The following is a 24,032-nucleotide window of genomic DNA, read 5'->3' as shown; positions in this document are numbered from 1 at the left end:
TCGGCGTCACTGTCTCATCGTCACTGTTTCATCATCACTGTCTCGGCGTCACTGTCTCATCGTCACTGTCTCATCGTCACTGTCTCATCGTCACTGTCTCGGCGTCACTGTCTCGGTGTCACTGTCTCATCGCCCCTGTCTCGGCATCACTGTCTCGGCAGTCACTGTCTCATCGTCACTGTCTCATCGTCACTGTCTCGGCGTCACTGTCTCGGTGTCACTGTCTCATCGCCCCTGTCTCGGCATCACTGTCTCGGCAGTCACTGTCTCATCGTCACTGTCACGGTGTCACTGCCTCGGCATCACTGTCTCATCGTCACTGTCTCATCATCACTGTCACGGTGTCACTGTCTCATCGTCACTGTCTCGGCGTCACTGTCTCGGCGTCACTGTCTCATCGTCACTGTCTCATCGTCACTGTCCCATCGTCACTGTCTCAGCGTCACTGTCCCATCATCACTGTCTCATCGTCACTGTCTCGACGTCACTGTCTCGACGTCACTGTCTCATCGTCACTGTCTCATCGTCACTGTCTCATCGTCACTGTCACGACGTCACTGTCTCATCTTCACTGTCTCGGCGTCACTGTCTCGGCGCCACTGTCTCGGCGCCACTGTCTTATCGTCACTATCATGGTCTCACTGTCTCATCATCACTGTCTCATCGTCACTGTCACAGTGTCACTGTTCCATCGTCACTGTCTCGGCGTCACTGTCGATTCGTCACTGTCTCGGGGTCACTGTCACGGTGCCACTGTCTCATCGTCCCTGTCTCGGCATCACTGTCTCGGCAGTCACTGTCTCATCATCACTGTCACGGTGTCACTGTCACGGTGTCACTGTCACGGTGTCACTGCCTCGGCGTCACTGTCACATCGTCACTGTCTCATCGTCACTGTCACGGTGTCACTGTCTCATCGTCACTGTCTCGGCGTCACTGTCTCGGCGTCACTTTCTCATCGTCACTGTCTCATCGTCACTGTCCCATCGTCACTGTCTCAGCGTCACTGTCTCAGCGTCACTGTCTCAGCGTCACTGTCCCATCGTCACTGTTTCATCTTCACTGTCTCGGCCTCACTGTCTCATCGTCACTGCCTCATCGTCAGTGTCTCATCGTCACTGCGTCTTCGTCAGTGTCTCATCGTCACTGCCTCATCGTCACTGTCTCATCGTCACTGTCTCATCGTCATTGTCTCATCGTCACTGTCTCATCTTCACTGTCTCGGCGTCACTGTCTCATCTTCACTGTCTCGGCGTCACTGTCACGGAATCACTGTCTCATCGTCACTGTCTCATCGTCGCTGTCTCATCGTCACTGTCTCATCGTCACTGTCTCATCGTCACTGTCTCATCGTCACTGTCTCATCGTCACTGTCTCATCGTCATTGTCTCGGCGTCACTGTCTCATCGTCACTGTCTCGGCGTCACTGTCTCGATGTCACTGTCGCATCGTCACTGTCAGGGTGTCACTGTCTCGGCGTCACTGTCTCGGCGTCACTGTCTCATCGTCACTGTCTCGGCGTCACTGTCTCGATGTCACTGTCTCATCGTCACTGTCACGGTGTCACTGTCTCGGCGTCACTGTCTCATCGTCACTGTCCCATCGTCACTGTCTCAACGTCACTGTCTCAGCGTCACTGTCCCATCGTCACTGTTTCATCTTCACTGTCTCGGCCTCACTGTCTCATCGTCACTGCCTCATCGTCAGTGTCTCATCGTCACTGCATCATCGTCAGTGTCTCATCGTCACTGCCTCATCGTCACTGTCTCATCGTCACTGTCTCATCGTCATTGTCTCATCGTCACTGTCTCATCTTCACTATCTCGGCGTCACTGTCTCATCTTCACTGTCTCGGCGTCACTGTCTCGGCGTCACTGTCACGGAATCACTGTCTCATCGTCACTGTCTCATCGTCACTGTCTCATCGTCACTGTCTCATCGTCATTGTCTCGGCGTCACTGTCTCATCGTCACTGTCTCGGCGTCACTGTCTCGATGTCATTGTCTCGGCCTCACTGTCTCGTCGTCACTGTCTCGGCGTCACTGTCTCATCGTCACTGCCTCATCGTCACTGTCTCATCGTCACTGTCTCATCGTCACTGTCTCGGCGTCACTGTCTCATCGTCACTGCCTCATCGTCAGTGTCTCATCGTCACTGCCTCATCGTCACTGTCTCATCGTCACTGTCTCGGCGTCATGTCTCATCATCACTGTCAAGGTGTCACTGTTTCATCGTCACTGTCTTGGCGTCACTGTCTCATCGTCACTGTCTCGGCGTCACTGTCTCATCATCACTGTCTCGGCGTCACTGCCTCATCGTCACTGTCTCATCGTCACTGTCTCATCTTCCCTGTCTCGGCGTCACTGTCGCGGCGTCACTGTCTCGGCGTCACTGTCTCATCGTCACAGTCTCGGCCTCACTGTCTCATCGTCACTGTCTCATCGTCAGAGTCTCATCGTCAGAGTCTCATCGTCACAGTCTCGGCGTCACAGTCTCGGCGTCACAGTCTCGGCGTCACAGTCTCGGCGTCACAGTCTCGGCGTCACAGTCTCATCGTCACTGTCTCATCGTCACTGTCTCATCGTCACTGTCTCATCGTCACTGTCACGACGTCACTGTCTCATCTTCACTGTCTCGGCGTCACTATCTCGGCGCCACTGTCTCGGCGCCACTGTCTCATCGTCACTATCATGGTCTCACTGTCTCATCATCACTGTCTCATCATCACTGTCACAGTGTCACTGTTCCATCGTCACTGTCTCGGCGTCACTGTCTCGGCGTCACTGTCTCGGTGCCACTGTCTCATCGTCCCTGTCTCGGCATCACTGTCTCGGCAGTCACTGTCTCATCGTCACTGTCACGGTGTCACTGTCACGGTGTCACTGTCAAGGTGTCACTGCCTCGGCGTCACTGTCACATCGTCACTGTCTCATCGTCACTGTCACGGTGTCACTGTCTCATCGTCACTGTCTCGGCGTCACTGTCTCGGCGTCACTGTCTCATCGTCACTGTCCCATCGTCACTGTCCCATCGTCACTGTCCCATCGTCACTGTCTCAGCGTCACTGTCTCAGCGTCACTGTCCCATCGTCACTGTTTCATCTTCACTGTCTCGGCCTCACTGTCTCATCGTCACTGCCTCATCGTCAGTGTCTCATCGTCACTGCGTCATCGTCAGTGTCTCATCGTCACTGCCTCATCGTCACTGTCTCATCGTCATTGTCTCATCGTCACTGTCTCATCTTCACTGTCTCGGCGTCACCGTCTCATCTTCACTGTCTCGGCGTCACTGTCTCGGCGTCACTGTCACGGAATCACTGTCTCATCGTCACTGTCTCATCGTCGCTGTCTCATCGTCACTGTCTCATCATCACTGTCTCATCGTCACTGTCTCATCGTCATTGTCTCGGCGTCACTGTCTCATCGTCACTGTCTCGGCGTCACTGTCTCGATGTCACTGTCTCATCGTCACTGTCTCGGCGTCACTGTCTCGGCGTCACTGTCCCATCGTCACTGTCCAATCGTCACTGTCTCAGTGTCACTGTCTCAGCGTCACTGTCCCATCGTCACTGTTTCATCTTCACTGTCTCGGCCTCACTGTCTCATCGTCACTGCCTCATCGTCAGTGTCTCATCGTCACTGCATCATCGTCAGTGTCTCATCATCACTGCCTCATCGTCACTGTCTCATCGTCACTGTCTCATCGTCATTGTCTCATCGTCACTGTCTCATCTTCACTATCTCGGCGTCACTGTCTCATCTTCACTGTCTCGGCGTCACTGTCTCATCTTCACTGTCTCGGCGTCACTGTCTCATCGTCACTGTCACAGTGTCACTGTTCCATCGTCACTGTCTCGGCATCACTGTCGATTCGTCACTGTCTCGGCGTCACTGTCTCGGTGTCACTGTCTCATCGCCCCTGTCTCGGCATCACTGTCTCGGCAGTCACTGTCTCATCGTCACTGTCACGGTGTCACTGCCTCGGCGTCACTGTCTCATCGTCACTGTCTCATCGTCACTGTCACGGTGTCACTGTCTCATCGTCACTGTCTCGGCGTCACTGTCTCGGCGTCACTGTCTCATCGTCACTGTCTCATCGTCACTGTCTCATCGTCACTGTCCCATCGTCACTGTCCCATCATCACTGTCTCATCGTCACTGTCTCGACGTCACTGTCTCGACGTCACTGTCTCATCGTCACTGTCTCATCGTCACTGTCTCATCGTCACTGTCACGACGTCACTGTCTCATCTTCACTGTCTCGGCGTCACTGTCTCGGCGCCACTGTCTCGGCGCCACTGTCTCATCGTCACTATCATGGTCTCACTGTCTCATCATCACTGTCTCATCGTCACTGTCACAGTGTCACTGTTCCATCGTCACTGTCTCGGCGTCACTGTCGATTCGTCACTGTCTCGGGGTCACTGTCTCGGTGCCACTGTCTCATCGTCCCCTGTCTCGGCATCACTGTCTCGGCAGTCACTGTCTCATCATCACTGTCACGGTGTCACTGTCACGGTGTCACTGTCACGGTGTCACTGCCTCGGCGTCACTGTCACATCGTCACTGTCTCATCGTCACTGTCTCATCGTCACTGTCTCATCGTCACTGTCTCGGCGTCACTGTCTCGGCGTCACTGTCTCGGCGTCACTGTCTCATCGTCACTGTCTCATCGTCACTGTCTCGGCGTCACTGTCTCATCGTCACAGTCTCGGCGTCACTGTCTCATCGTCACTGTTTCATCATCACTGTCTCGGCGTCACTGTCTCATCGTCACTGTCTCGGCGTCACTGTCTCATCGTCACTGTCTCATCGTCAGAGTCTCATCGTCAGAGTCTCATCGTCACTGTCTCATCGTCACTGTCTCGGCGTCACTGTCTCATCGTCACTGTCTCGGCGTCACTGTCTCATCGTCACTGTCTCGGCGTCACGGTCTCTTCGTCACTGTCTCGGCGTCACTGTCTCGGCGTCACTGTCACCCCGTCACTGTCTCGCCGTCAGTGGCTCATCGTCACTGTCTTGGCGTCACTGTCTCACCGTCACTGTCTCGACGTCACTGTCTCATCGTCACTGTCATGGCGTCACTGTTACGGCGTCACTGTCTCATTGTCACTGTCCCATCGTCACAGTCTCGGCGTCACTGTCTCGGCGTCACTGCCTCATCGTCAGTGTCTCATCGTCACTGTCTCATCTTCACTGTCTCGGCGTCACTGTCCCGGCGTCACTGTCTCGGCGTCACTGTCTCATCGTCACAGTCTCGGCGTCACTGTCTTGGCGTCACTGTCTCATCGTCACTGTCTCGGCGTCACTGTCTCATCGTCAGAGTCTCATCGTCACTGTCTCGGCGTCACTGTCTCGGCGTCACTGTCTCATCGTCACTGTCACGGCGTCAGAGTCTCATCGTCAGAGTCTCATCGTCACTGTCTCATCGTCACAGTCTAGGCGTCACTGTCTCGGCGTCACTGTCTCGGCGTCACTGTCTCGGCGTCACTGTCTCATCGTCACTGTCTCATCGTCACTGTCACAGCGTCACTGTCACGGCCTCACTGTCTCGGCCTCACTGTCTCGGCCTCACTGTCTCGGCCTCACTGTCTCGGCCTCACTGTCTCATCGTCACAGTCTCGGCGTCACTGTCTCATCGTCACTGTCTCATCGTCACTGTCTCATCGTCACTGTCACGACGTCACTGTCTCATCTTCACTGTCTCGGCGTCACTATCTCGGCGCCACTGTCTCATCGTCACTATCATGGTCTCACTGTCTCATCATCACTGTCTCATCATCACTGTCACAGTGTCACTGTTCCATCGTCACTGTCTCGGCGTCACTGTCTCGGCGTCACTGTCTCGGCGTCACTGTCTCGGTGCCACTGTCTCATCGTCACTGTCTCGGCATCACTGTCTCGGCAGTCACTGTCTCATCGTCACTGTCACGGTGTCACTGTCACGGTGTCACTGTCAAGGTGTCACTGCCTCGGCGTCACTGTCACATCGTCACTGTCTCATCGTCACTGTCACGGTGTCACTGTCTCATCGTCACTGTCTCGGCGTCACTGTCTCGGCGTCACTGTCTCATCGTCACTGTCCCATCGTCACTGTCCCATCGTCACTGTCTCAGCGTCACTGTCTCAGCGTCACTGTCCCATTGTCACTGTTTCATCTTCACTGTCTCGGCCTCACTGTCTCATCGTCACTGCCTCATCGTCAGTGTCTCATCGTCACTGCGTCATCGTCAGTGTCTCATCGTCACTGCCTCATCGTCACTGTCTCATCGTCATTGTCTCATCGTCACTGTCTCATCTTCACTGTCTCGGCGTCACTGTCTCATCTTCACTGTCTCGGCGTCACTGTCTCGGCGTCACTGTCACGGAATCACTGTCTCATCGTCACTGTCTCATCGTCGCTGTCTCATCGTCGCTGTCTCATCGTCACTGTCTCATCGTCACTGTCTCATCGTCATTGTCTCGGCGTCACTGTCTCATCGTCACTGTCTCGGCGTCACTGTCTCGATGTCACTGTCTCATCGTCACTGTCAGGGTGTCACTGTCTCGGCGTCACTGTCTCATCGTCACTGTCTCGGCGTCACTGTCTCGATGTCACTGTCTCATCGTCACTGTCACGGTGTCACTGTCTCGGCGTCACTGTCTCGGCGTCACTGTCCCATCGTCACTGTCCAATCGTCACTGTCTCAGCGTCACTGTCTCAGCGTCACTGTCCCATCGTCACTGTTTCATCTTCACTGTCTCGGCCTCACTGTCTCATCGTCACTGCCTCATCGTCAGTGTCTCATCGTCACTGCATCATCGTCAGTGTCTCATCGTCACTGTCTCATCGTCACTGTCTCATCGTCACTGTCTCATCGTCATTGTCTCATCGTCACTGTCTCATCTTCACTATCTCGGCGTCACTGTCTCATCTTCACTGTCTCGGCGTCACTGTCTCATCGTCACTGTCACAGTGTCACTGTTCCATCGTCACTGTCTCGGCATCACTGTCGATTCGTCACTGTCTCGGCGTCACTGTCTCGGTGTCACTGTCTCATCGCCCCTGTCTCGGCATCACTGTCTCGGCAGTCACTGTCTCATCGTCACTGTCACGGTGTCACTGCCTCGGCGTCACTGTCTCATCGTCACTGTCTCATCGTCACTGTCACGGTGTCACTGTCTCATCGTCACTGTCTCATCATCACTGTCTCGGCGTCACTGCCTCATCGTCACTGTCTCATCGTCACTGTCTCATCTTCCCTCTCTCGGCGTCACTGTCCCGGCGTCACTGTCTCGGCGTCACTGTCTCATCGTCACAGTCTCGGCCTCACTGTCTCATCGTCACTGTCTCATCGTCAGAGTCTCATCGTCAGAGTCTCATCGTCACAGTCTCGGCGTCACAGTCTCGGCGTCACAGTCTCGGCGTCACAGTCTCGGCGTCACAGTCTCGGCGTCACAGTCTCGGCGTCACAGTCTCATCGTCACTGTCTCATCGTCACTGTCTCATCGTCACTGTCTCATCGTCACTGTCTCATCGTCACTGTCTCATCGTCACTGTCTCATCTTCACTGTCTCGGCGTCACTATCTCGGCGCCACTGTCTCGGCGCCACTGTCTCATCGTCACTATCATGGTCTCACTGTCTCATCATCACTGTCTCATCATCACTGTCACAGTGTCACTGTTCCATCGTCACTGTCTCGGCGTCACTGTCTCGGCGTCACTGTCTCGGTGCCACTGTCTCATCGTCCCTGTCTCGGCATCACTGTCTCGGCAGTCACTGTCTCATCGTCACTGTCACGGTGTCACTGTCACGGTGTCACTGTCAAGGTGTCACTGCCTCGGCGTCACTGTCACATCGTCACTGTCTCATCGTCACTGTCACGGTGTCACTGTCTCATCGTCACTGTCTCGGCGTCACTGTCTCGGCGTCACTGTCTCATCGTCACTGTCCCATCGTCACTGTCCCATCGTCACTGTCCCATCGTCACTGTCTCAGCGTCACTGTCTCAGCGTCACTGTCCCATCGTCACTGTTTCATCTTCACTGTCTCGGCCTCACTGTCTCATCGTCACTGCCTCATCGTCAGTGTCTCATCGTCACTGCGTCATCGTCAGTGTCTCATCGTCACTGCCTCATCGTCACTGTCTCATCGTCATTGTCTCATCGTCACTGTCTCATCTTCACTGTCTCGGCGTCACCGTCTCATCTTCACTGTCTCGGCGTCACTGTCTCGGCGTCACTGTCACGGAATCACTGTCTCATCGTCACTGTCTCATCGTCGCTGTCTCATCGTCACTGTCTCATCATCACTGTCTCATCGTCACTGTCTCATCGTCATTGTCTCGGCGTCACTGTCTCATCGTCACTGTCTCGGCGTCACTGTCTCGATGTCACTGTCTCATCGTCACTGTCACGGTGTCACTGTCTCGGCGTCACTGTCTCGGCGTCACTGTCCCATCGTCACTGTCCAATCGTCACTGTCTCAGTGTCACTGTCTCAGCGTCACTGTCCCATCGTCACTGTTTCATCTTCACTGTCTCGGCCTCACTGTCTCATCGTCACTGCCTCATCGTCAGTGTCTCATCGTCACTGCATCATCGTCAGTGTCTCATCATCACTGCCTCATCGTCACTGTCTCATCGTCACTGTCTCATCGTCATTGTCTCATCGTCACTGTCTCATCTTCACTATCTCGGCGTCACTGTCTCATCTTCACTGTCTCGGCGTCACTGTCTCATCTTCACTGTCTCGGCGTCACTGTCTCATCGTCACTGTCACAGTGTCACTGTTCCATCGTCACTGTCTCGGCATCACTGTCGATTCGTCACTGTCTCGGCGTCACTGTCTCGGTGTCACTGTCTCATCGCCCCTGTCTCGGCATCACTGTCTCGGCAGTCACTGTCTCATCGTCACTGTCACGGTGTCACTGCCTCGGCGTCACTGTCTCATCGTCACTGTCTCATCGTCACTGTCACGGTGTCACTGTCTCATCGTCACTGTCTCGGCGTCACTGTCTCGGCGTCACTGTCTCATCGTCACTGTCCCATCGTCACTGTCCCATCATCACTGTCTCATCGTCACTGTCTCGACGTCACTGTCTCGACGTCACTGTCTCATCGTCACTGTCTCATCGTCACTGTCTCATCGTCACTGTCACGACGTCACTGTCACGACGTCACTGTCTCATCTTCACTGTCTCGGCGTCACTGTCTCGGCGCCACTGTCTCGGCGCCACTGTCTCATCGTCACTATCATGGTCTCACTGTCTCATCATCACTGTCTCATCGTCACTGTCACAGTGTCACTGTTCCATCGTCACTGTCTCGGCGTCACTGTCGATTCGTCACTGTCTCGGGGTCACTGTCTCGGTGCCACTGTCTCATCGTCCCTGTCTCGGCATCACTGTCTCGGCAGTCACTGTCTCATCATCACTGTCACGGTGTCACTGTCACGGTGTCACTGTCACGGTGTCACTGCCTCGGCGTCACTGTCACATCGTCACTGTCTCATCGTCACTGTCTCATCGTCACTGTCTCATCGTCACTGTCTCGGCGTCACTGTCTCGGCGTCACTGTCTCGGCGTCACTGTCTCATCGTCACTGTCTCATCGTCACTGTCTCGGCGTCACTGTCTCATCGTCACAGTCTCGGCGTCACTGTCTCATCGTCACTGTTTCATCATCACTGTCTCGGCGTCACTGTCTCATCGTCACTGTCTCGGCGTCACTGTCTCATCGTCACTGTCTCATCGTCAGAGTCTCATCGTCAGAGTCTCATCGTCAGAGTCTCATCGTCACTGTCTCATCGTCACTGTCTCGGCGTCACTGTCTCATCGTCACTGTCTCGGCGTCACTGTCTCATCGTCACTGTCTCGGCGTCACGGTCTCTTCGTCACTGTCTCGGCGTCACTGTCTCGGCGTCACTGTCACCCCGTCACTGTCTCGCCGTCAGTGGCTCATCGTCACTGTCTTGGCGTCACTGTCTCACCGTCACTGTCTCGACGTCACTGTCTCATCGTCACTGTCATGGCGTCACTGTTACGGCGTCACTGTCTCATTGTCACTGTCCCATCGTCACAGTCTCGGCGTCACTGTCTCGGCGTCACTGCCTCATCGTCAGTGTCTCATCGTCACTGTCTCATCTTCACTGTCTCGGCGTCACTGTCCCGGCGTCACTGTCTCGGCGTCACTGTCTCATCGTCACAGTCTCGGCGTCACTGTCTTGGCGTCACTGTCTCATCGTCACTGTCTCGGCGTCACTGTCTCATCGTCAGAGTCTCATCGTCACTGTCTCGGCGTCACTGTCTCGGCGTCACTGTCTCATCGTCACTGTCACGGCGTCAGAGTCTCATCGTCAGAGTCTCATCGTCACTGTCTCATCGTCACAGTCTAGGCGTCACTGTCTCGGCGTCACTGTCTCGGCGTCACTGTCTCGGCGTCACTGTCTCATCGTCACTGTCTCATCGTCACTGTCACGGCGTCACTGTCACGGCCTCACTGTCTCGGCCTCACTGTCTCGGCCTCACTGTCTCGGCCTCACTGTCTCATCGTCACAGTCTCGGCGTCACTGTCTCATCGTCACTGTCTCATCGTCACTGTCTCATCGTCACTGTCACGACGTCACTGTCTCATCTTCACTGTCTCGGCGTCACTATCTCGGCGCCACTGTCTCATCGTCACTATCATGGTCTCACTGTCTCATCATCACTGTCTCATCATCACTGTCACAGTGTCACTGTTCCATCGTCACTGTCTCGGCGTCACTGTCTCGGCGTCACTGTCTCGGCGTCACTGTCTCGGTGCCACTGTCTCATCGTCACTGTCTCGGCATCACTGTCTCGGCAGTCACTGTCTCATCGTCACTGTCACGGTGTCACTGTCACGGTGTCACTGTCAAGGTGTCACTGCCTCGGCGTCACTGTCACATCGTCACTGTCTCATCGTCACTGTCACGGTGTCACTGTCTCATCGTCACTGTCTCGGCGTCACTGTCTCGGCGTCACTGTCTCATCGTCACTGTCCCATCGTCACTGTCCCATCGTCACTGTCTCAGCGTCACTGTCTCAGCGTCACTGTCCCATCGTCACTGTTTCATCTTCACTGTCTCGGCCTCACTGTCTCATCGTCACTGCCTCATCGTCAGTGTCTCATCGTCACTGCGTCATCGTCAGTGTCTCATCGTCACTGCCTCATCGTCACTGTCTCATCGTCATTGTCTCATCGTCACTGTCTCATCTTCACTGTCTCGGCGTCACTGTCTCATCTTCACTGTCTCGGCGTCACTGTCTCGGCGTCACTGTCACGGAATCACTGTCTCATCGTCACTGTCTCATCGTCGCTGTCTCATCGTCGCTGTCTCATCGTCACTGTCTCATCATCACTGTCTCATCGTCACTGTCTCATCGTCATTGTCTCGGCGTCACTGTCTCATCGTCACTGTCTCGGCGTCACTGTCTCGATGTCACTGTCTCATCGTCACTGTCAGGGTGTCACTGTCTCGGCGTCACTGTCTCATCGTCACTGTCTCGGCGTCACTGTCTCATCGTCACTGTCACGGTGTCACTGTCTCGGCGTCACTGTCTCGGCGTCACTGTCCCATCGTCACTGTCCAATCGTCACTGTCTCAGCGTCACTGTCTCAGCGTCACTGTCCCATCGTCACTGTTTCATCTTCACTGTCTCGGCCTCACTGTCTCATCGTCACTGCCTCATCGTCAGTGTCTCATCGTCACTGCATCATCGTCAGTGTCTCATCGTCACTGTCTCATCGTCACTGTCTCATCGTCACTGTCTCATCGTCACTGTCTCATCGTCATTGTCTCATCGTCACTGTCTCATCTTCACTATCTCGGCGTCACTGTCTCATCTTCACTGTCTCGGCGTCACTGTCTCATCGTCACTGTCACAGTGTCACTGTTCCATCGTCACTGTCTCGGCATCACTGTCGATTCGTCACTGTCTCGGCGTCACTGTCTCGGTGTCACTGTCTCATCGCCCCTGTCTCGGCATCACTGTCTCGGCAGTCACTGTCTCATCGTCACTGTCACGGTGTCACTGCCTCGGCGTCACTGTCTCATCGTCACTGTCTCATCGTCACTGTCACGGTGTCACTGTCTCATCGTCACTGTCTCATCATCACTGTCTCGGCGTCACTGCCTCATCGTCACTGTCTCATCGTCACTGTCTCATCTTCCCTCTCTCGGCGTCACTGTCCCGGCGTCACTGTCTCGGCGTCACTGTCTCATCGTCACAGTCTCGGCCTCACTGTCTCATCGTCACTGTCTCATCGTCAGAGTCTCATCGTCAGAGTCTCATCGTCACAGTCTCGGCGTCACAGTCTCGGCGTCACAGTCTCGGCGTCACAGTCTCGGCGTCACAGTCTCGGCGTCACAGTCTCATCGTCACTGTCTCATCGTCACTGTCTCATCGTCACTGTCTCATCGTCACTGTCTCATCGTCACTGTCTCATCTTCACTGTCTCGGCGTCACTATCTCGGCGCCACTGTCTCGGCGCCACTGTCTCATCGTCACTATCATGGTCTCACTGTCTCATCATCACTGTCTCATCATCACTGTCACAGTGTCACTGTTCCATCGTCACTGTCTCGGCGTCACTGTCTCGGCGTCACTGTCTCGGTGCCACTGTCTCATCGTCCCTGTCTCGGCATCACTGTCTCGGCAGTCACTGTCTCATCGTCACTGTCACGGTGTCACTGTCACGGTGTCACTGTCAAGGTGTCACTGCCTCGGCGTCACTGTCACATCGTCACTGTCTCATCGTCACTGTCACGGTGTCACTGTCTCATCGTCACTGTCTCGGCGTCACTGTCTCGGCGTCACTGTCTCATCGTCACTGTCCCATCGTCACTGTCCCATCGTCACTGTCCCATCGTCACTGTCTCAGCGTCACTGTCTCAGCGTCACTGTCCCATCGTCACTGTTTCATCTTCACTGTCTCGGCCTCACTGTCTCATCGTCACTGCCTCATCGTCAGTGTCTCATCGTCACTGCGTCATCGTCAGTGTCTCATCGTCACTGCCTCATCGTCACTGTCTCATCGTCATTGTCTCATCGTCACTGTCTCATCTTCACTGTCTCGGCGTCACCGTCTCATCTTCACTGTCTCGGCGTCACTGTCTCGGCGTCACTGTCACGGAATCACTGTCTCATCGTCACTGTCTCATCGTCGCTGTCTCATCGTCACTGTCTCATCATCACTGTCTCATCGTCACTGTCTCATCGTCATTGTCTCGGCGTCACTGTCTCATCGTCACTGTCTCGGCGTCACTGTCTCGATGTCACTGTCTCATCGTCACTGTCACGGTGTCACTGTCTCGGCGTCACTGTCTCGGCGTCACTGTCCCATCGTCACTGTCCAATCGTCACTGTCTCAGTGTCACTGTCTCAGCGTCACTGTCCCATCGTCACTGTTTCATCTTCACTGTCTCGGCCTCACTGTCTCATCGTCACTGCCTCATCGTCAGTGTCTCATCGTCACTGCATCATCGTCAGTGTCTCATCATCACTGCCTCATCGTCACTGTCTCATCGTCACTGTCTCATCGTCATTGTCTCATCGTCACTGTCTCATCTTCACTATCTCGGCGTCACTGTCTCATCTTCACTGTCTCGGCGTCACTGTCTCATCTTCACTGTCTCGGCGTCACTGTCTCATCGTCACTGTCACAGTGTCACTGTTCCATCGTCACTGTCTCGGCATCACTGTCGATTCGTCACTGTCTCGGCGTCACTGTCTCGGTGTCACTGTCTCATCGCCCCTGTCTCGGCATCACTGTCTCGGCAGTCACTGTCTCATCGTCACTGTCACGGTGTCACTGCCTCGGCGTCACTGTCTCATCGTCACTGTCTCATCGTCACTGTCACGGTGTCACTGTCTCATCGTCACTGTCTCGGCGTCACTGTCTCGGCGTCACTGTCTCATCGTCACTGTCTCATCGTCACTGTCCCATCGTCACTGTCCCATCATCACTGTCTCATCGTCACTGTCTCGACGTCACTGTCTCGACGTCACTGTCTCATCGTCACTGTCTCATCGTCACTGTCTCATCGTCACTGTCACGACGTCACTGTCTCATCTTCACTGTCTCGGCGTCACTGTCTCGGCGCCACTGTCTCGGCGCCACTGTCTCATCGTCACTATCATGGTCTCACTGTCTCATCATCACTGTCTCATCGTCACTGTCACAGTGTCACTGTTCCATCGTCACTGTCTCGGCGTCACTGTCGATTCGTCACTGTCTCGGGGTCACTGTCTCGGTGCCACTGTCTCATCGTCCCTGTCTCGGCATCACTGTCTCGGCAGTCACTGTCTCATCATCACTGTCACGGTGTCACTGTCACGGTGTCACTGTCACGGTGTCACTGCCTCGGCGTCACTGTCACATCGTCACTGTCTCATCGTCACTGTCTCATCGTCACTGTCTCATCGTCACTGTCTCGGCGTCACTGTCTCGGCGTCACTGTCTCGGCAGTCACTGTCTCATCGTCACTGTCTCGGCGTCACTGTCTCGGCGTCACTGTCTCATCGTCACTGTCTCATCGTCACTGTCTCGGCCTCACTGTCTCGGCGTCACTGTCTCGGCGTCACTGTCTCATCTTCACTGTCTCATCGTCACTGTCTCATCGTCAGAGTTTCATTGTCACTGTCTCATGGTCACTGTCTCATCGTCACTGTCTCATCGTCACTGTCTCGGCGTCACTGTCCCATCGTCACTGTCTCGGCGTCACTGTCTCGGCGTCACTGTCTCGGCGTCACTGTCTCGGCGTCACTGTCTCGGCGTCACTGTCTCGGCGTCACTGTCGCGGCAGTCACTGTCTCATCGTCACTGTCACGGTGTCACTGCCTCGGCCTGACTGTCTCATCGTCACTGTCACATGGTCACTGTCTCATCGTCACTGTCACGGTGTCACTGCCTCGGCCTGACTGTCTCATCGTCACTGTCACATGGTCACTGTCTCATCGTCACTGTCACGGTGTCACTGCCTCGGCCTGACTGTCTCATCGTCACTGTCACATGGTCACTGTCTCATCGTCACTGTCTCATCGTCACTGTCTCATTGTCACTGTCAATGTGTCACTGTTTCATCATCACTGTCTCGGCGTCACTGTCTCGGCGTCACTGTCTCGGCGTCACTGTCTCGGCGTCACTGTCTCGGCGTCACTGTCTCGGCGTCACTGTCTCGGCGTCACTGTCTCGGCGTCACTGTCTCGGCGTCACTGCCTCATCGTCACTGCCTCATCGTCACTGCCTCATCGTCACTGCCTCATCGTCACTGCCTCGACCTCACTGCCTCGGCCTCACTGTCTCGGCCTCACTGTCTCGGCCTCACTGTCTCGGCCTCACTGTCTCGGCCTCACTGTCTCGGCCTCACTGTCTCGGCCTCACTGTCTCGGCCTCACTGCCTCATCTTCACTGCCTCATCTTCACTGCCTCATCGTCACTGCCTCATCGTCAGTGTCTCATCGTCACTGCCTCATCGTCACTGCCTCATCGTCACTGTCTCGGCGTCACTGTCTCGGCGTCACTGTCTCGGCGTCACTGTCTCGGCGTCACTGTCTCGCGACACTCTCTCATCGTCGCTGTCTCGTCGTCACTTTCTCGGCGTCACTGTCACGGCGTCACTGTCTCGGCGTCACTGTCTCGGCGTCACTGTCTCATGGTCACTGTCTCGGTGTCACTGCCTCGGCGTAACTGTCTCATCGTCACTTTCTCATCGTCACTGTCTCATCGTCACTGTCTCATCGTCACTGTCACAGTGTCACTGTTCCATCGTCACTGTCTCGGCGTCACTGTCGATTCGTCACTGTCTCGGCGTCACTGTCTCGGCGTCACTGTCTCGGTGTCACTGTCTCATCGTCCCTGTCTCGGCATCACTGTCTCGGCATCACTGTCTCGGCAGTCACTGTCTCATCGTCACTGTCACGGTGTCACTGCCTCGGCGTCACTCTCTCGGCGTCACTGTCTCATCGTCACTGTCTCATCGTCACTGTCACGGTGTCACTGCCTCATTGTCACTGTCTCATCGTCACTGTCTCGGCGTCACTGTCTCATCGTCACTGTCTCATCGTCACTGTCCCATCGTCACTGTCTCATCGTCACGTCACGACGTCACTGTCTCATCGTCACTGTCTCGGAGTCACTGTCTCATCGTCCCTGTCTCGGCATCACTGTCTCAGCAGTCACTGTCTCATCGTCAGTATCTCGGCGTCACTGTCTCATCGTCCCTGTCTCGGCATCACTGTCTCGGCAGTCACTGTCTCATCGTCACTGTCACGGTGTCACTGCCTCGGCGTCACTGTCTCGGCGTCACTGTCTCATCGTCACTGTCTCATCGTCACTGTCACGGTGTCACTGCCTCATTGTCACTGTCTCATCGTCACTGTCTCGGCGTCATTGTCTCGGCGTCACAGTCTCGGCAGTCACTGTCTCATCGTCACTGTCACGGCGTCACTGTCTCGGTGTCACTGTCTCATCGTCACTGTCTCGGCGTCACTGTCTCATCGTCACTGTCACGGTGTCACTGTCTCGGCGTCACTGACTCATCGTCACTGTCTCATCGTCACTGCCTCATCGTCACTGTCTCATCGTCACTGTCTCATCGTCACTGCCTCATCGTCACTGTCTCATCGTCACTGTCTCATCGTCACTGCCTCATCGTCACTGTCTCATCGTCACTGTCTCGGCCTCACTGTCTCGGCGTCACTGTCTCGGCGTCACTGTCTCATCTTCACTGTCTCATCGTCACTGTCTCATCGTCAGAGTTTCATTGTCACTGTCTCATGGTCACTGTCTCATCGTCACTGTCTCATCGTCACTGTCTCGGCGTCACTGTCCCATCGTCACTGTCTCGGCGTCACTGTCTCGGCGTCACTGTCTCGGCGTCACTGTCTCGGCGTCACTGTCTCGGCGTCACTGTCGCGGCAGTCACTGTCTCATCGTCACTGTCACGGTGTCACTGCCTCGGCCTGACTGTCTCATCGTCACTGTCACATGGTCACTGTCTCATCGTCACTGTCACGGTGTCACTGCCTCGGCCTGACTGTCTCATCGTCACTGTCACATGGTCACTGTCTCATCGTCACTGTCACGGTGTCACTGCCTCGGCCTGACTGTCTCATCGTCACTGTCACATGGTCACTGTCTCATCGTCACTGTCTCATCGTCACTGTCTCATTGTCACTGTCAATGTGTCACTGTTTCATCATCACTGTCTCGGCGTCACTGTCTCGGCGTCACTGTCTCGGCGTCACTGTCTCGGCGTCACTGTCTCGGCGTCACTGTCTCATCGTCACTGTCTCATCGTCACTGTCTCGGCGTCACTGTCTCGGCGTCACTGTCTCGGCGTCACTGTCTCGGCGTCACTGTCTCGGCGTCACTGTCTCGGCGTCACTGTATCGGCGTCACTGTATCGGCGTCACTGCCTCATCGTCACTGCCTCATCGTCACTGCCTCATCGTCACTGCCTCATCGTCACTGCCTCATCGTCACTGCCTCGACGTCACTGCCTCGGCCTCACTGCCTCGACGTCACTGCCTCGGCCTCACTGCCTCGGCCTCACTGTCTCGGCCTCACTGTCTCTGCCTCACTGTCTCGGCCTCACTGTCTCGGCCTCACTGTCTCGGCCTCACTGTCTCGGCCTCACTGCCTCATCTTCACTGCCTCATCTTCACTGCCTCATCGTCACTGCCTCATCGTCAGTGTCTCATCGTCACTGCCTCATCGTCACTGCCTCATCGTCACTGTCTCGGCGTCACTGTCTCGGCGTCACTGTCTCGGCGTCACTGTCTCGGCGTCACTGTCTCGCGACACTCTCTCATCGTCGCTGTCTCGTCGTCACTTTCTCGGCGTCACTGTCACGGCGTCACTGTCTCGGCGTCACTGTCTCATGGTCACTGTCTCGGTGTCACTGCCTCGGCGTAACTGTCTCATCGTCACTTTCTCATCGTCACTGTCTCATCGTCACTGTCTCATCGTCACTGTCACAGTGTCACTGTTCCATCGTCACTGTCTCGGCGTCACTGTCGATTCGTCACTGTCTCGGCGTCACTGTCTCGGTGTCACTGTCTCATCGTCCCTGTCTCGGCATCACTGTCTCGGCATCACTGTCTCGGCAGTCACTGTCTCGGCAGTCACTGTCTCATCGTCACTGTCACGGTGTCACTGCCTCGGCGTCACTGTCTCGGCGTCACTGTCTCATCGTCACTGTCTCATCGTCACTGTCACGGTGTCACTGCCTCATTGTCACTGTCTCATCGTCACTGTCTCGGCGTCACTGTCTCATCGTCACTGTCTCATCGTCACTGTCCCATCGTCACTGTCTCATCGTCACGTCACGACGTCACTGTCTCATCGTCACTGTCTCGGAGTCACTGTCTCATCGTCCCTGTCTCGGCATCACTGTCTCAGCAGTCACTGTCTCATCGTCAGTATCTCGGCGTCACTGTCTCATCGTCCCTGTCTCGGCATCACTGTCTCGGCAGTCACTGTCTCATCGTCACTGTCACGGTGTCACTGCCTCGGCGTCACTGTCTCGGCGTCACTGTCTCATCGTCACTGTCTCATCGTCACTGTCACGGTGTCACTGCCTCATTGTCACTGTCTCATCGTCACTGTCTCGGCGTCACTGTCTCATTGTCACTGTCTCATCGTCACTGTCTCGGCGTCACTGTCCCATCGTCACTGTCTCATCGTCACTGTCTCATCGTCACTGTCTCGGAGTCACTGTCTCATCGTCCCTGTCTCGGCATCACTGTCTCAGCAGTCACTGTCTCATCGTCAGTATCTCGGCGTCACTGTCTCATCCTCCCTGTCTCGGCATCACTGTCTCGGCAGTGACTGTCTCATCGTCACTGTCACGGTGTCACTGCCTCGGCGTCACTGTCTCGGCGTCACTGTCTCATCGTCACTGTCTCATCGTCACTGTCACGGTGTCACTGCCTCATTGTCACTGTCTCATCGTCACTGTCTCGGCGTCACTGTCTCAGCGTCACTGTCCCATCGTCACTGTCCCATCGTCACTGTCTCATCGTCACTGTCTCATCGTCACCGTCACGACGTCACTGTCTCATCGTCACTGTCTCGGAGTCACTGTCTCATCGTCCCTGTCTCGGCATCACTGTCTCGGCAGTCACTGTCTCATCGTCACTGTCACGGTGTCACTGCCTCATCGCCACTGTCTCATCATCACTGTCTCATCGTCACTGTCTCATCGTCACTGTCTCATCGTCACTGTCTCGGCGTCACTGTCTCGGCGTCACTGTCTCGGCGTCACTGTCTCGTCACTGTCCCATCGTCACTGTCTCATCGTCACTGTCTCATCGTCACCATCACGACGTCACTGTCTCATCGTCACTGTCTCGGTGTCACTGTCTCATCGTCCCTGTCTCGGCATCACTGTCTCGGCAGTCACTGTCTCATCGTCACTGTCACGGTTTCACTGTCTCAGCGTCACTGTCTCATCGTCACTGTCTCATCGTCACTGTCACGGTGTCACTGTCTCGGTGTCACTGCCTCATCGTCACTGTCTCATCGTCACTGCCTCATCGTCACTGTCTCGGCCTCACTGTCTCGCACTCACTGTCTCGCACTCACTGTCTCGCACTCACTGTCTCGCACTCACTGTCTCGCACTCACTGTCTCGCACTCACTGTCTCGCACTCACTGTCTCGCACTCACTGTCTCGCACTCACTGTCTCGCACTCACTGCCTCATCGTCACTGTCTCATCGTCACTGTCTCATCGTCAGAGCATCATCGTCAGAGTCTCATCGTCAGAGTCTCATCGTCAGAGTCGCATCGTCACTGTCTCGGCGTCACTGTCCCGCCGTCACTGTCTCGCCGTCACTGTCTCGCCGTCACTGTCTCGCCGTCACTCTAGCGACACTCTCTCATCGTCGCTGTCTCGTCGTCACTTTCTCGGCGTCACTGTCACGGCGTCACTGTCTCGGCGTCACTGTCTCATGGTCACTGTCTCGGTGTCACTGCCTCGGCGTAACTGTCTCATCGTCACTGTCTCATCGTCACTGTCTCATCGTCACTGTCTCATCGTCACTGTCTCATTGTCACAGTGTCACTGTTCCATCGTCACTGTTCCATCGTCACTGTCTCGGCGTCACTGTCGATTCGTCACTGTCTCGGTGTCACTGTCTCATCGTCCCTGTCTCAGCATCACTGTCTCGGCAGTCACTGTCTCATCGTCACTGTCACGGTGTCACTGCCTCGGCGTCACTGTCTCGGCGTCACTGTCTCATCGTCACTGTCACGGTGTCACTGTCTCGGCGTCACTGTCTCGGCGTCACTGTCTCATCGTCACTCTCCCATCGTCACTCTCCCATCGTCACTGTCTCATCGTCACTGTCTCATCGTCACCGTCACGACGCCACTGTCCAATCGTCACTGCCTCAGCGGCACTGCCTCATCGTCACTGTCTCATCGTCACTGTCTCGGCATCACTGCCTCATCGTCACTGTCTCATCGTCACTGTCTCGGCGTCACTGTCGCGGCCTCACTGTCTCGGCCTAACTGTCTCGGCCTCACTGTCTCGGCCTCACTGCCTCATCGTCACTGCCTCACCGTCACTGTCTCATCGTCACTGTCTCATCGTCACTGTCTCATCGTCACTGTCTCATCGTCACTGTCTCATCGTCACTGTCTCGGCGACACTCTCATCGTCACTGTATCGGCGTCACTGTCTCGGCGTCACTGTCACGGCTTCACTGTCTCATCGTCACTGTCTCGGCGTCACTGTCGCGGCAGTCACTGTCTCATCGTCACTGTCACGGTGTCACTGCCTCGGCCTGACTGTCTCATCATCACTGTCACATGGTCACTGTCTCATTGTCACTGTCACGGTGTCACTGCCTCGGCCTGACTGTCTCATCGTCACTGTCACATGGTCACTGTCTCATCGTCACTGTCTCATCGTCACTGTCTCATCGTCACTGTCTCATTGTCACTGTCTCATTGTCACTGTCAAGGTGTCACTGTTTCATCATCACTGTCTCGGCGTCACTGTCTCATCGTCACTGTCTCGGCGTCACTGTCTCATCGTCACTGTCTCGGCGTCACTGTCTCGGCGTCACTGTCTCGGCGTCACTGTCTCGGCGTCACTGCATCGGCGTCACTGTCTCACCGTCACTGTCTCATCGTCACTGTCTCATCGTCTCTGTCTCATCGTCACGTCACGACGTCACGGTCTCATCGTCACTGTCTCGGAGACACTGTCTCATCGTCCCTGTCTCGGCATCACTGTCTCGGCATCACTGTCTCGGCAGTCACTGTCTCATCGTCACTGTCACGGTGTCACTGCCTCGGCGTCACTGTCTCATCGTCACTGTCTCATCGTCACTGTCACGGTGTCACTGCCTCATCGCCACTGTCTCATCATCACTGTCTCATCGTCACTGTCTCATCGTCAATGTCTCATCGTCACTGTCACAGTGTCACTGTTCCATCGTCACTGTCTCAGCGTCACTGCCTCATCGTCACTGTCTCGGCGTCACTGTCTCGGTGTCACTGTCTCATCATCACTGTCTCGGCGTCATTGTCTCGGCGTCACAGTCTCGGCAGTCACTGTCTCATCGTCACTGTCACGGCGTCACTGTCTCGGTGTCACTGTCTCATCGTCACTGTCTCGGCGTCACTGTCTCGGCGTCACTGTCTCATCGTCACTGTCACGGTGTCACTGTCTCGGCGTCACTGACTCATCGTCACGGTCTCATCGTCACTGCCTCATCGTCACTGTCTCATCGTCACTGTCTCATCGTCACTGCCTCATCGTCACTGTCTCATCGTCACTGTCTCGGCCTCACTGTCTCGGCCTCACTGTCTCATCTTCACTGTCTCATCGTCACTGTCTCATCGTCAGAGTTTCATTGTCACTGTCTCATCGTCACTGTCTCATCGTCACTGTCTCATCGTCACTGTCTCATCGTCACTGTCTCGGCGTCACTCTCATCGTCACTGTATCGGCGTCACTGTCTCATCGTCACTGTCTCATCGTCACTGTCACGGTGTCACTGCCTCATTGTCACTGTCTCATCGTCACTGTTCCATCGTCACTGTCTCAGCGTCACTGTCTCATCGTCACTGTCTCGGCGTCACTGTCTCGGCGTCACTGTCTCGGCGTCACTGTCCCGCCGTCACTGTCTCGCCGTCACTGTCTCGACGTCACTCTCGCGACACTCTCTCATCGTCGCTGTCTCGTCGTCACTTTCTCGTCGTCACTGTCACGGCGTCACTGTCTCGGCGTCACTGTCTCATGGTCACTGTCTCGGTGTCACTGCCTCGGCGTAACTGTCTCATCGTCACTTTCTCATCGTCACTGTCTCATCGTCACTGTCTCATCGTCACTGTCACAGTGTCACTGTTCCATCGTCACTGTCTCGGCGTCACTGTCGATTCGTCACTGTCTCGGCGTCACTGTCTCGGTGTCACTGTCTCATCGTCCCTGTCTCGGCATCACTGTTTCGGCATCACTGTTTCGGCATCACTGTCTCGGCAGTCACTGTCTCATCGTCACTGTCACGGTGTCACTGCCTCGGCGTCACTGCCTCATTGTCACTGTCTCATCGTCACTGTCTCATCGTCACTGTCACGGTGTCACTGCCTCATTGTCACTGTCTCATCGTCACTGTCTCGGCGTCACTGTCTCATCGTCACTGTCTCATCGTCACTGTCCCATCGTCACTGTCTCATCGTCACGTCACGACGTCACTGTCTCATCGTCATTGTCTCGGAGTCACTGTCTCATCGTCCCTGTCTCGGCATCACTGTCTCGGCAGTCACTGTCTCATCGTCAGTGTCTCGGCGTCACTGTCTCATCGTCCCTGTCTCGGCATCACTGTCTCGGCAGTCACTGTCTCATCGTCACTGTCACGGTGTCACTGCCTCGGTGTCACTGTCTCGGCGTCACTGTCTCATCGTCACTGTCTCATCGTCACTGTCACGGTGTCACTGCCTCATTGTCACTGTCTCATCGTCACTGTCTCGGCGTCACTGTCTCATCGTCACTGTCCCATCGTCATTGTCCCATCGTCACTGTCTCATCGTCACTGTCTCATCGTCACCGTCACGACGTCACTGTCTCATCGTCACTGTCTCAGAGTCACTGCCTCATTGTCACTGTCTCATCGTCACTGTCTCGGCGTCACTGTCTCATCGTCACTGTCCCATCGTCACTGTCTCATCGTCACTGTCTCATCGTCACCGTCACGACGTCACCGTCTCGGAGTCACTGTCTCGGAGTCACTGTCTCATCGTCCCTGTCTCGGCATCACTGTCTCGGCAGTCACTGTCTCATCGTCACTGTCACGGTGTCACTGCCTCATCGCCACTGTCTCATCGTCACTGTCTCATCGTCACTGTCTCATTGTCACTGTCTCGGCGTCACTGTCTCGGCGTCACTGTCTCATCGTCACTGTCTCGTCAAGGTCCCATCGTCACTGTCTCATCGTCACTGTCACAGTGTCACTGTTCCATCGTCACTGTCTCGGCGTCACTGTCGATTCGTCACTGTCTCGGCCTCACTGTCTCGGTGTCACTGTCTCGGCGTCACTGTCTCGGCGTCACTGTCTCGGCAGTCACTGTCTCATCGTCACTGTCACGGTGTCACTGCCTCGGCGTCACTGTCTCGGCGTCACTGTCTCATCGTCACTGTCTCATCGTCACTGTCACGGTGTCACTGCCTCATCGCCACTGTCTCATCGCCACTGTCTCATCGTCACTGTCTCATCGTCAATGTCTCATCGTCAATGTCTCATCGTCACTGTCACAGTGTCACTGTTCCATCGTCACTGTCTCAGCGTCACTGTCTCAGCGTCACTGTCTCATCGTCACTGTCTCGGCGTCACTGTCTCGGCGTCACTGTCTCATCGTCACTGTCTCGGCGTCACTGTCTCGGTGTCACTGTCTCATCGTCACTGTCTCGGCGTCATTGTCTTGGCGTCACAGTCTCGGCAGTCACTGTCTCATCGTCACTGTCACGGCGTCACTGTCTCGGTGTCACTGTCTCATCGTCACTGTCTCGGCGTCA

The 24,032-nt window shown here is 55.5% G+C and overlaps 1 protein-coding gene across 1 annotated transcript in view; it reads right to left on the bottom strand.

Annotated features, from left to right (window-relative positions):
- LOC121279341 (neurocalcin-delta) overlaps positions 1-24,032 on the bottom strand; it is a 484,317-nt gene that overhangs the window by 397,392 nt on the left and 62,893 nt on the right. The gene's annotated exons all lie outside the window — the stretch shown is intronic.

The sequence above is a fragment of the Carcharodon carcharias genome, chromosome 6, assembly GCF_017639515.1.
Source record: "Carcharodon carcharias isolate sCarCar2 chromosome 6, sCarCar2.pri, whole genome shotgun sequence".
Classification (NCBI taxonomy): domain Eukaryota; kingdom Metazoa; phylum Chordata; class Chondrichthyes; order Lamniformes; family Lamnidae; genus Carcharodon; species Carcharodon carcharias.
This window is presented reverse-complemented; position numbering and strand designations above follow the sequence as displayed.